We start from the raw sequence: 14,044 nt of genomic DNA on the forward strand, positions 1-14,044 counted from the left end.
TTGGCTTTTCATTTTATTGATTTTCTCTGTTAGTCCATTTTTTAACTACTTTCTGTTCTCATCTTTATTATTCCTTTCCTTCTTTTTATTTTGGGGTTTATTTCCTCTATAGTGTTCAATAGCATCTTCTTAAAGTGGAAGCCTAGATCGTAATGTCTTTCTTTATCCCAATAATATTCCTTGTTCTGAGTCTACTTTAATGCAGTCACTCTATTTTACTTTTGATATTTTTTTTTTTCATTTTTTACCTTAAACCTAGGTTTTGATACTTGAAGTAGGTTCTTGCAGGTACCATGGAGTTGACTATTGCTTTTTTGTAATGTAAATGGACTAAAGTCCCTAAATAAAAGATCAACATGAGAATATTGGTCTTGTACTTAGGGCCTTTAGTCTATTTATATGTCATGAATTATTGATATGGTTGAGTTTAAATCTACAGTCTTGCTATGCGCTGTTTATATTCACATTGTGTCTGAATCAGCCTTTTTCTCAACTTGACTTTTGAAGGATATTTTTGCTTAATATAGAATTCTAGGATAATGGGTTTTCTTTTCTTTTTTCAGTTGTTTAAATCTGATTTTCAATTACATATTGGCTCGTGTTATTTCTGATAAGAAGTCTGACATCATTTGTCATTCTCTTTTATATAATATGCTATTTTCTTTTCCTCTGGCTGTTTTAAGATCTTCTTATCATTAATTTTCAACAATTTGATTAAGATATGCCTTGGTAGGGTTTTTGTTTGTTGTTTATATGATTGTTAGTTTGAGTTGGGACTTGTTGAGTTTCTTGGATTTATAATTTTATGGTTTTTATCAAATTTGGAAATGTTCTTTATTTCATCAAATACTTTTCCTACCCATTCCTTTTTTCTTGCATTCCAATTATATGTATATAGAGTGCTTGAAAATGTGTCAAAGATTGCTGAGGCTCTATTCATTTATTTCAGTCTATTTTGTTTTACTGCTTTCTACTTCTTCGACTTCACTGAACTCTTCTTCTATGCTATCTAATCTTCTGTTGCATTCATCTCATAACATTCATTTTAAATATTGATTTTCCATTCACAGAAGTTCCCTTTGCTTTTTTTAAATAACATTTTTTATTTCCCTCCTTGCTAACTTAATGTTTCTTTTAATTCCTTGAGTATATTTGTTATAGCAATTTTAAAGCTGGTATATGCTGATTTTATCTTCTATATCATTCCTAGGTTTACTACGATTTATTTTTTTCTGGCTATAGGTCACTTTGTCCCATTTCTTTACCTGTCTAGTGATTTTTATTGGATGCTGGGAATTGTTATTGTTACACTTTGAATGACTAGATAGTGTTGTCTTCTATCAAAATGTGTTTAAGTTTGTTTTGGCAAGCAATTAAATTACTTGTGAATCATCTTGATCTTATTTATTTATTTATTTATTTTAATTCTTAAAAATGTCTAGAGTTGCCTTTACTCTGAGTTAATCTAGCCCTGCAACTGAACTTTCTGGGGTCCTTATTTGTTTAATGTTCAATGAGGCCTCACTACTTTGGCTAGTTGGAACTCAAATAGCTTTCAGTTAAATACGATCTCTGAAATCGTGTATTTTACAGCTCCTTAGTGGTTCCTTGCTTGGCTGTGAGTTTTCATGCTCTGCATAGATAGGTAGCTTAGTATACAGCAACAGACTCAAATGGACCTCTATGCAACTTTCTGGCACTCTTTCTCTGTGTGCTCCCCACTCTAGTTAACTGACCTACAAATCCAGCTGCCCTAGCCTCCTTAACTTCTGATTTCTGTGCCCTCAACACAACAAGACCATTGAGTTCTGCTTGGGCTCTCCTTCTGTGAGCTGCCATCCAGAAAGTACAGAAAGCTAGGGTCATCGAAAGAAAGATCCTAAATTGTTTTTTATTTTTTTACCTTCTCTCAAGGATCACAGTCCTGCACTTCCTGTTGTCCAAAATCTCAAGACAGTTATTTAATGTATTTTTGTCCAGTTTTCTAGTGTTATGGTAGGAGAGCAAGTCCAATCTCAGTTCCTTCATCATATCTGGAAGAGAAAGTCAAACACTCTGTTTTAATTGCTGTTATGCTTTAGGAAAAAATGATATTCTGATTTAAGTCAAATTTATATTAATCTACAAAAGACTTAACCTTCCCTTTCAAAGACCACAATAATCTCTTCTCATCATTGAACATATTTGAGGAAGAGCAAAGAATAAATGGTCAAAGAAATCCTAAGATGCTTATGTTGGCATGATTTCCATACAAAAGGTTATGTACCCGTTTTAGTTAGTGATTCTCCTCTGCCTCCCATCCTTCTTCATCTGCATTCTTGGTTCTGGATTCCCCATGTAGTACACCATGCCCCTCGCTTCTTTCAAAATGTCTCTCAACAGAATTTTCTGCCTAATTATCCATCTGTTCAGAACCCAACTCCCCATTCAAGGATCATACATGTGGGCCACATTTTAGTGGTAGTGGGAGACTAGCTCAGGGTTTACTGCTTTTGACCAAAATAACATCTGTTCTTTTCAGCAGGCACCTTCTGGGAACAATAATTCTTCCTTTGTTGTCTAACCCAGAAGAGTATATAGTCAATCAGTCCAGGTAGGAACAAAGCTTTCTTGACCAGTCATTGGGAGTGAATATTTTAATTAGATCAAGTCTTTAAATAAATCTCCAGGTAGATAATTAATAAAACTGGAGAACTTTTAATATCATTTAACCAAAATATATTTCTCTCCTTTCAGTCTCAGAAGAACAATAGAAGAAAGAACTCAAAACAATTTCTACTTAATTGACCTCCAAAGAATGATACAATTATACTTGGCAAGTATTTACAGGTTGGTTATTTATTTATTCATTCATTCATTCATTCATTCACATTATTTTTTAGTAATTTGTACAATGGTACATTTGGAGTAATTTGTTCAGAAACATTTATTTCACCCTTACTGTGTCATGCCCTATGCTAGCCATTTTCTAGGGATGAATGAATACGGTTGCCATTCCCCAGGAGCTCACAGTCTCCTGAAGGAACAAGATGTATAACTGGATCATTATAATACAGTGTAAAGTCATTTGAGAGACACATGCTCAGAGAGCTATAGGAACACAGAAGAGGGAGTAATTCTCCATGCCATGATAAAAGCTACTGCGAGCAGGTACTAGTTCGATAGTATATTATGGTTAATATATCTGAGCACCTCAGAATGAATACAGTTTTGAACTAGAAACATTGTAAGAGATACAGGGAGAGAAAATTTATCCTTACAAAACAAAACAGCTATCTGTGGGGCCTATGAGAAACTGCTGATTTAAACCCGAATGAGGATAGTCTCCTGCTCGATGCTCAAATTATCAGAGAGGAGAGAAATCAAGAGAGCAAGTCTGATGTAGTTAATTGCATGAGGGAAGAAGCCATAACTCTACTAGAAGACTGAGTAATGATAGCAAATAAAGGAGAAATAAAATTGACTAACAAGCACATTCTTCATAGAGCAGTAATGCCTAACCTGAGGTCCATGACTAGGCTTCAGATATATTGGAGACAATGAACCTCTCTATTCCTGAAACTGTTTTCACATTTTTTGATGCGTGCACATGTGCATTTTTCTGGGAAGAGGTTCCTTAGATTTGATCTGGTTATCAAAGTGTCACATAACCCCTAAATGTTAAGAACCACTGTAGTAAATTATCATGCAATGGCAAAACACTCAAGCTTGAAGCCAAAACACTCAAGCTTGAGACTTGGGTCCTCCATAGACGAGCTGTGTGACCTTGAACATGTCTCTTTATCTCTCTTGCCTAAATCTGTCATCTGCTAACGTCGTAGTATTGTTGTGAAAGTCAAGGGGTTTTGTAAAATAAGGATTGCTGTGCTATCGTTATCTATAAAAATAAAAATTGACTTAAGTAAATGCAAATTTGATTTATTAGAAGTTCATTGCTTTTAAATACGGCAAATCTATTCTAAAGGTTAATTCCTATTTGTATGTGTATGTGTGTACGTAAACTTAAAAAATTTTTTTCAAACATATGCACAAAGAGAGAAAATAGTAGAGCAAACCTTCAAGAACTAGTTTCCATCACTGTAAACATATAGCCAATCTTATTTCATCTATACCCCCATCTCCTCCTCCTTTTCTCATTGAATTATTTTCAAGTAAATTCAATACGTCGTATTGTTTTATCTATGTATACTTTAGTGTATTTCTTAAAAATGAAGAACTTTTTTTTTTAAAGAAAATGAGATTACCTTTATAACAAAAGAACTATATCATTATCATACCCTGAAATAACAGTAAATCTTCAATGACATCAGCATTCGAATTTCGCTGGTCTTCTTCCTGAGTCAGATCCAAACAAAGTCCAGACTGAGCCTTTAGTTGGTAGAGCAGCAGAGGTATAGACCATCCCAGGCCCTCCTGGCCAGAGTCTTAGATGTCCTTCTCCTGCAGCTCCAGAGTCAAAGTCAATCAGGCCAGGGATTCTAGCAGTAGCTTTAGCCATCAACAGGTGGGCTGGGAAATTATTGTTGTTGCCATAGCCCTTATAAGCTAGGGCTCAGCACGATTTTCCTTTGAGCTAATGCTTTGATTTCTCTGGTGAACTTCTGACTGTTTGACTGCTATTCTCATGACTGTCTGGTGGTTTTAATTCTTTGACATTTCTTCTATTAGAAATGATATCTGTGTCCCACTTGAATCTGGATGAGCTTTGACAGCTTTGATCATTTAAATATAGCAGAAGTGGTACGATATGACTTACAAGGCTAGGTCATAAATGGCCAGAAAGCATCTATTTTTTTTTTTTTTTTGCTGGCCTAGTCCACCTTTTCCATGCTGTTAGCAAGTTCAGACCACGTAGAGAGGCCACACATAGTCATTCCAGTTAACAATCCTGGTTGGGCCCTGTTTTATATCATCCCACCAGGAATCATAACTGTGGTTGAAGAAGTTTCTAGATTATTCCAGTCCCTAGTCATTTGAGTAAATACAGATGTTTGAATCTTCTGAGTTGAGACTCAAGGTGTTATAAAGCAGAGACAAGCCATCGCCACTTAAGTTTTATCAGAGAGTGCCCTGTCTGAAATCATGACCCACAAAATTCATTAGCATAGTAAATGGCGTGTTTTATGCCACTAAATTTTGCGGTGGTTTGTTACACACATTAATAACTCCCCTAGTTCTTGCCGTTCCTGATTCTTTAGCAGGCTAAATACCCCCCCACCCCTGCCTCTGTGCAGTACATGGAGTGTTCATGATTTGCAAGACCGGCTAAAGAAATGGAACGAATGATCTTACCATTCACTGTGAGGGGTTTAATGTAATCCTCATTTCTAGTAAGGTGACTCCCTCTGACTCCAGGCTACATCTATTATCACTAAGTCCAGAGTGTCCAGGTTCAATTTTTTGGATGACGAACCCCTGGATGCCTGACTCTGTTGGGGTGATAGAAGGGTTCAAATAGTCAAAATTGCAATCAGTCTTTCTCCATTAAGCTCATCTTCACCTTGCTTCCAATTCCTCAGTCTTTTCCTGGGTCCTACAGAGTAAAGCCTCATGGTTGGCAGCCTCGTTGTAAGCACTTACGTTTTAGTTGTTCACTCGGCTAAGCTGGGATCCACCAGCTTTCTCTCTTCTACACCGTTTGTTGTCAAATCATATCCGCTGTGGTTTCCTACCCCCTTTTCTCTATCCTCGTGTATTGTATCTTGTTTTAGTTTATTCTCAGGTGTCTCCTAGAAGCAGGGAAGGAGAAGTGGCTGGAAGGCTAGACTTGTTTTCTGAATGTGGACTCTCACTCAGCCCCTGCTTTCTGGCCTGCCTCTCATCTTAGCCATACACGACACCTAATATTGCTGAGTTCTGAGCTTGAGCTTGCTTTTGTTTGTTTCAGACTTTCAGGCAATCTTATTTTCAGCCCTGGGCCTCATTCCCAACTTCCGCAGTACCTGACACCTACAAGTTCTAAGTCGTGTAAGGTTTATGTGGGATGGATAAACTCACTGCTGCTAAGTTTCCCCTTCTGCAGACTCTACTCTGCTACATCAGTCATCATTCCTTCATCCATGTTCTGTCTCCCCAAAATGTATCAAACTCCTGCACCCAATTTATTACCATTTTCTTCTTGGATCTATATCTTTTAAGTTTTTTTAGTTTTAATAAGATCTTAGAAGGAAATAAACTTATGTGGTCAATACACCAGGTTCAATAAAAATGCAAAATTATCAATATTTTCTTAGAAAGTCACCAATGAAAAATGAAAGTTTTGCTTAAAAATCAATTTTATAAAAATAATGGATAGCAGTTGCTGTATTATAACACCTTCGGTGTCTAATTTAATTCTTCGTTTTTACTGGGTTGCAGAATATTGAGAAACTTCTGTTTCATAGAGAAAAGTAGTTACAAATGATAATGTTTTTAACAGATTGCCCAGCAGTCTTCTGATATTCTTCAGTATAAATAATTTAAAATCTTGAAAGGGGAACAGTAAGAAATCTTTTTTATTCAAAGTTGACTCTCAACAATACTTAACATTGTTCATATTTTGTCACTGGTAAGTATTCAGTTTGGAATAAGTTGATGAAATGATTTTTTAAGCAGCACATAATTGGTAACATTATGAAATATCCAACAGTGTCTTTTAAAATCTCAGAAAGACTTTTCTGTTCAAGACTGTAAATGAATCACATGCTTCTCTCCCTCCCCTTCTTCCTGAAAACCCATTGAAATGACAGTAAGCAAAGAAAGGGAGAAATTCCTAAAAGGGCAGAGAATGGGAAGGGGGATATCAATGTAGAAAAGTCATTGGTAAATTTTTATAAGATAAAACGAAATGATGCGATACCAGTGGATATAGAAGAGCAGATGGAGCTCCAGCTCTGAGCATTTCCCAACCTGGCTGAGTGTGGTCAGCTTTAATAGTGATACTCGCCAGAGTCAGGAGGTTATAATTATCATAACTGAGTTTTTTCGAGCGCTTACTACATGCCAAACAGCACCTTGCTAGGTACTGTCCCATTTAATACATTAACAACCTTATAAAATTGATGCTATATCCATTTTATAAAGAAACTGAGGCACAGAGAGTCAAGAAATACACTCAAGTTTTCTCAGCTTATAAGTGATAAAGCTCCCTGTGGAACTCGGACAACTTCACTGCAGAATCTCGTATATGCTTTGACATACTGTGGCTGTTGTCGAATGGCTATATTTATCTTGTTTTGCATGTAGAATTGACAATTTAAGGTTCACTTTTATTGTTGATGTTTTATCTGCATTTGGAAACTGGAAGATACTGAAAGACTGCATTGTAAAATTGAGCTTATTCAGCTTATTAAAAGTCAGACAGAAAGCACCACAAATTCACAAATGCTAAAACTGTCTGTAATATAATTGAATCACAACATGTTACCCATTCACATATTTCTTAAAACTGGCTATTTCTTTATGAAAATGCCACACGTCCAGTAAAAGCCTCTAAGCGTTGCCTAACATTTAATTGGGCACAGCATATGTGGGTTGCTGTAATGTACTTGCTTATACAACTTTATGATGAGGCACGTGCGGCCGGCTGAATTAATAAAACACTGGGGTAGGCCTACAAATCTCCTATCTAACGCATTTTTTTAAAATACAGATACAAAAGCTGTCAGAAAGATTTATTCCGAAGTTTGCACAAAAGCAAGTTGAACTAGGTAGCAGAAGTCAACACATAACTTGCAGTCTCTGTAGTAGACATCTCAGAGGTGTCCTCGTGCCAGCACACACAGATCCCCTCACCCACAGGAACAGGCTCCTGGCAGCTGTACTTATACTGCATAATTCTGTGCCTTTGGCCACGGTCGATTGGATCTGCAGTTGGTACCTGACTCAAGTTAGCCAGTTGGATTCTCTCTCCTAAGCATTTGAATTGGGACTAAAAAGTTGAGTCAGTCTCTGCAGATGTAGACCTAGAGGGTATGCAGAGGTGATATTTTTGGCCACAAGGCCTGACGAGCATAAAAGCCATGCAGAGAAAAGAATGAAGGAACACACAGTGATGAGACCTTTGGTACCTGGTTTCAGTTCCTTTCTGAGACCTGGCTGCATTCCAGCCCTTGGTCTATGACAGAGTCCTGAGTCCTTCAAATAAAATTCACTATTTTTGCTTTAGCTATTAGGGTTGGCTTCAGTAATCCTAACTCATAGGCCTCCCAAGCGTTAAAATTTATTATAAGTACATGAATGTGCTCCTTACTTTTTATTAGTCTTTGAAATGGTTTAAATGAAATTTTATTACACCTGCAGCCTCCTACAGCTTCTGTGGAGCACATAGCCTGAAAACCTCTAGTCTAAAGCTGCTGTAGGATCTACAACAGGAATGAAGAGTTTGATCCGCTTGAAAGGCAAACAGGGGCCCATTGGCAAGTATGAAAACCAAGCTGCCACTTGATTAGTAAGGAATCTAGTTTTCCTGGAGATGTTTTCTTATATTTCTTGGGCTATCTTTTGCTGCTTTGGGCTAAGTGGAAGTGAGATGGGAGCGCTAGGGACTGTATGCTTTCTCTCCCGCCCTGGAGGCCACAGCCTCTGTACTTCTTGTAGCTGCTCCTGCCTCTGCCTTCAGGAAGCAGCTCTTTGTCTGCACTGATCTCTCTTTACCTGCTGTTCTTGTTACTGGTGCAGCTCACTTATACTCCTCGAGCTGCTCTACTTTCCACTCCTCAGAGGCCATGCCCAGCTAGCTCAGAGCCTCAGAAAAAGGACGAGGCCCTCCCTCCCCTAGACCTTGGTCCACCACTTACCCTCAGGTCATTATAAGTGGCAACATCCACTCCCTCCCTGCCAATACAGGGAGAAAATGGCAGTCTGAACGCCACGTAGAGGGCCCTCATCAAGAGCTGAATCTGCAGGGAGATATATATTACTCAGACTGACCTCTGCAGTGGGATTTTGTTTTTTTCAATCTAATAACCATAGAACAAATTTGTCATAGAGCTAACTCCTTAAAAAATTTGCCAAGTCTTAACAGGCATAAGAGGCAAATTTGTGTGTCTGGTCTGCTATCTTTAACAGAAATAATTTTAATTCTTTTTCAGAAGATGTTGGGATGACACGTGGCTTTAGAAACAGCTTGTCTGTCTTTTGTGGAAGCAAGTGCACATGATATAAAGAAGCTGTCACAAATAAAAAAAAAATGAGATAGATAGATAGACAGACAACATCCATGTCCTTCAGGGTATCATGTAGTTCCATGGCCTCAACAAAATAATCACAAAATAATTTGGCACATGGTAGATTTTCCCAAATCTGGATTTTTCAGTCATCTCCATGATCATCTTTCCTCACAATGTGATATTTGTTCAGTTAAATCTGTTGATTGGCTGCTTGGGACATTAAAAATGCAAAAGTCATTTTCATTGGTTTCTTAGGGCCAGGAAAGGCAAGCTATGTATTAGAATGGCAAAATTAAAATAAAAGAAAGCAAATGTAAGAAAGTAAAAATAACAAAACAAAAAATACTAGAAAGAATAAGAAAAGGAGAAAGTCCAAGAAAAAAAAAAGAAACAGAGAGTTGTAGCAAATGCTGGAAACCAAAGAAAGGAGAGAGTCATGGAGATCTGAGATGGGGCCGACTCTGGCACCAATACTGGGCAGCACGCAGCAGCACCCTGAGGGTATAAGTGCCTAGAAGAAGGAGAACAGCTGTTATTAAAGAGCACCGGAAGCACTCTGTGACATAATGGCATCCCCTTTAAACATCTTACAGAGGTACCTTACGGAGAACTTGACCTCTAAAGGGACAGTCAGTGGGAGGGCAGCTAAACTTGTTAACTTCAGCAGCTTCCTAGCTCACGGCAGAATTAAGACTGTGCCATGTTTAAGGTATTCCAATGGACTCAGCGCAGTTCAGCTGGCAAGGAAGAAATTGCTACATGGTCTGTAATAACAAATTTTGATGGCCATTCATGGTATACAGGAATTTTTCATAATCATGATCTTGTTTGATCTTCACTGCCCTGGAGATTGATAGGTACAGCAATATTATCACAATACTTTAAAAGTGAGAGGGGAAAGTGAGAGGCAAAAAAGAAAAAATTATTTTTTCAAGGTTTCCGAACTCCCCATCTGACATTTCTTTTTATATACCACAAACAAACTGGATTTAATAATTAATTTAATAGAAACTCAGCTCTGGAAGTTATGAAACGGTATAGCTATCCCTTCTGTTTTTTTTTAAAAGAGACAAATAAGTAAAAAGCAAGAGTGAGAGGCAAAAAAGAAAAAATTATTTTTTCAAGGTTTCCGAACTCCCCATCTGACATTTCTTTTTATATACCACAAACAAACTGGATTTAATAATTAATTTAATAGAAACTCAGCTCTGGAAGTTATGAAACGGTATAGCTATCCCTTCTGTTTTTTTTAAAAGAGACAAATAAGTAAAAAGCAAGTGGATATCAAAGACTCTTTTAAGTGAGCAAGTTCTAGTTATCCTATCTTATTCCATTTACAGAGAATTATAATAGCTCATTTACTGAGCACTTACCAGGGAATGGGATCAGGGTCATAGATGCTTTATTTATATTTGACAGCGACCATGAGATTAACCTCCATTCCAGAGATGACAAAACAGAGACTCAGGGAGGTTAAGTAACCCACCCAGTGTTGCGCAGTCAGATAAAGAGTCTACATTTGAGCCAGACTAAAGCCTCTGTTCTTAATCATCACATCTCGTGGCTTCTGTATACAATACTATGCTAAATCTGATGGGAGGTGTCTTGTCTTTGAGCTAAAATAAAGTTAAATTCTTTCTTACAATCACCAAGAATGCCAGAAAGTGTTGTGTGTGGTTGGGGAGGGGGGAGATTTTCATCAAAAACTAATTTTTTTTACTTTAATGATCAGGAAGAATTACGTTCTTGAATCACTCTTTTTTCTGCAGTTCAGGATACATTTTTATTTTGTATATCCTTGCCAAAGTTTATCTTTATTATTATTATTAGAAATGCACAATCATCTTTATTTACATAAAGCAGAACGGTGCTTTTCCACTAAATATAAAAAGCTCTTGAGCAGTAGTTCATTTTTAAAAGTACATACCCATCTAATTTTTTTCTATGTGTATGAACCTGATTATGTTCATGCTAGATTCTTACGGCACCGTCTTTTCTTGGCAGCTTCCTCTTCTCTCCACCCACTCCACATCACTTGCCACTTCTCTCTTCCTTTAGTTATCTTTTAAATGACGTTTCCTTTTTTCCTTTTCATTATTTTTACGGGTTTGATCAAGTTGCTTTCAGTCTAGTTTTTCCCCTTACATTTGATAAGTTCCACACCCTTTTCATTTCCCTGTCTACCTTCTCCTTCCCAAGCTCACAATCACACTCATGTTTTCCTATTTTATTTGAAGAAAAGATATCATCAGTTTTTCCCACCCCAGGAGTTCTATTTTTTCTTTTTCTCCTGATTCCAATAAGATCAAACCTTTAAAATAAGCTCATTCCTCCTTCTCCTGTTCTCATCTGCCACTTACCTTGCTTACCATGAAACTTTGGGAATGGACTTATTTAATCCTTGTTCCTACCTCCAACATATTGCAATATATATTGCAAGCTTCATTGTTCACAAGTTTCTTCACCACATCTCCATACTGAATTTTTTTTCTGGTTCCTTTGTTTAGTATCTTTTCTAGAATAGTTCCCGTTCCCTAAGATAGAGGACACGGGTGATATAGTCCGATTACTAGCACATCCGCAATTAAATTTCTTTCATCTTGACAGGAAAATGATACTTGGCTGGTGTAGAATTTCTTAGTGGTAGCCTTTTTCTGAAAGTAGTCTGTGGAATGTTAGTTCACTGTCGCTTCTAGTGTTACAGATAAGTCTAATTTCTTTTCCTTTGCAGGAAATTTTTTTTTTTTGCTTTCTGGAAACATAAGATTTTTCTCTTTAGCCTTAGAATATAGAAGTTTTACCAGGATACATTTTTTTAAATCAATACTACTAGAAACTCATTGATTTCTACCAATATGTAGACTCGAGTCCTTCATAGCTCTAGAATGAGTTCTACTATAATTTAATTATTGTCTCTAATCATTCTTTTCCTTTAAAATTTTTTTTTTAGAACTCCTTTTAAAATTATTATTGTTATGCATGTCAGGGCTGAAGAATCTATTTTACAAAATATATATATTTTTTCTTATCATTTCTACTTTGCATTTTGGATATCTTTCTTGTCATTCTTCCAGGCCACTAATCTGATCTTAGCAATGACTATACTCTCCATTTACTGAAATGCTTGGTTGGGAATATCAGCTTTTTTTAGGTCTTCAAATTCTCTTTTCTCTCATGTGCTCACCACTCTTCAAGGTTCATTATTATTTTTCTGTTCAAATTTTCATTTATCTTTATCAGCAGCTTTAGTGCAATGGGCATGTATTATTTGTTCTGGCTGATCTTTCCCCATTTAAATGCTGGGCCTTATTAAATGAAAGCATGTTCTTTGTTAGCTTACTGGAGCTCGGTTTTGGTCCTTGGAGTATCTGAAGGAATGGCTGTCCCACCACCTACTGTTTAAGATTCATATCCTTGAGGTGTGAGAAGTGGGAGGGGAAATGGAAGAAGTCAGAGATGAAAAGAGATTTGAGACCCAATAATAGCACTGTATGGATCTCATACAGATCTTAATTTTAACAACAACAAAAAAATGATCTATTAGGAAAGCTTGAACATTGGTAATTGATAATATTAAGAAATTATAACTTTTAAATGAGATAATGGAATAAAGGATTATGTTTTCAAAAAAATCTTTTTTTTAATTTAGATATACACTAAAATATTTATGAATGAAGTTATATGATTAGGACTTGCTTCAAGATAATCGAGGGAAATTGGGTATAAATATAATTAAAATAAGATTGTCCTTGAACTTGAGCGGAACAGCTGGTCTCCTTTTCTTCTCCATGTAGTCTCAAACTTTTCCTCTCCGTGTGGCCTCTCTATGTGGTCTGTTTAGCAGCATAGCTGCCCTTCTTATATGGACTTTCCAAGAGCACAAAATTGGAAGTTGCCAGACCTTCTTAAGGCTTAGGCTCAGAACTGGCACAGCATCACTTCCTTTGCATTATATTAGTTAAAGGGAGACACAGGGCCATTCCAGATTCAGTGTTGGAGGGGACCACACAAGGTTGTGAATACTGAAAAGTGTGATTCCTGGGGCTAATTTTTGGAGATAGCTATCACACCTATGTATTAATTAAAACTTTAAAGTTTTAAAGTTAAGATGTCTTCTCTTCCCCAACTGAGGACTGCTGTGGCCCAGCCATTTGTAGTGGGTAGAAAGGTCTCGATCCCACTCTCTCTCAGGTTAGCATTTGTTTTCTTCAGCAAGTGTTTCTGACCAGTTGTATCACGGAAGAAAATGCAAGAACAGTAAGCGAAGTGGGAATTTTTATCTTAGTGACGTTAGGTGAAGACTGCTTCACTCTCCGGATTTGGCGAATGTTTAGAGCAATTTTCTTCTCTTGGGATGTGACAAGTGGCTATGGCAGAGTTGGTGCTGAGTGAGACTTTTCATTGTGCTTTCCACAACAGGGGCAAGATAATTTCCTGCAGTTCACCGTGGACCCTTAAAGCCCAGGGTTTTTTTGTTTTCTTTTGTTTTTTGTTGTTATTGTTGTTGTTGTTTTGACATGAAGTACATGAAGATTCACTTCTAGAATGCTCTTGCTGCTCCTCTCCTTCCTACCAATCCAAAGCAGTTCTCTTGGGCAAAATTTAGAACAACTCCATGCTGGCTGAATCACATTTCCCATGACTGGGAACACTGCTCACACGTCTTTGACCCAGTCAGTCCTGAAAATAGAAACCGATCTTGAGCAGCGACATTTCCTCTTTGGTACCATTGCAGGAGCCAGCCAAGCCAGCCATATCCGCCAGATTTTAGATTTCCCAGGGGGAAGTCAGACACCAGTCCATTTGGTCTCCCCAGTGGCTGAGAACATATCAGCTCTTCAAGTGAATTCCTTGAAGATTCTCTCTTTATGGGGTGCTAAAATTGGGTGGAGAGA

This window comes from Pteropus alecto, unplaced genomic scaffold, assembly GCF_000325575.1.
Source record: "Pteropus alecto unplaced genomic scaffold, ASM32557v1 scaffold12, whole genome shotgun sequence".
Lineage (NCBI taxonomy): Eukaryota > Metazoa > Chordata > Mammalia > Chiroptera > Pteropodidae > Pteropus > Pteropus alecto.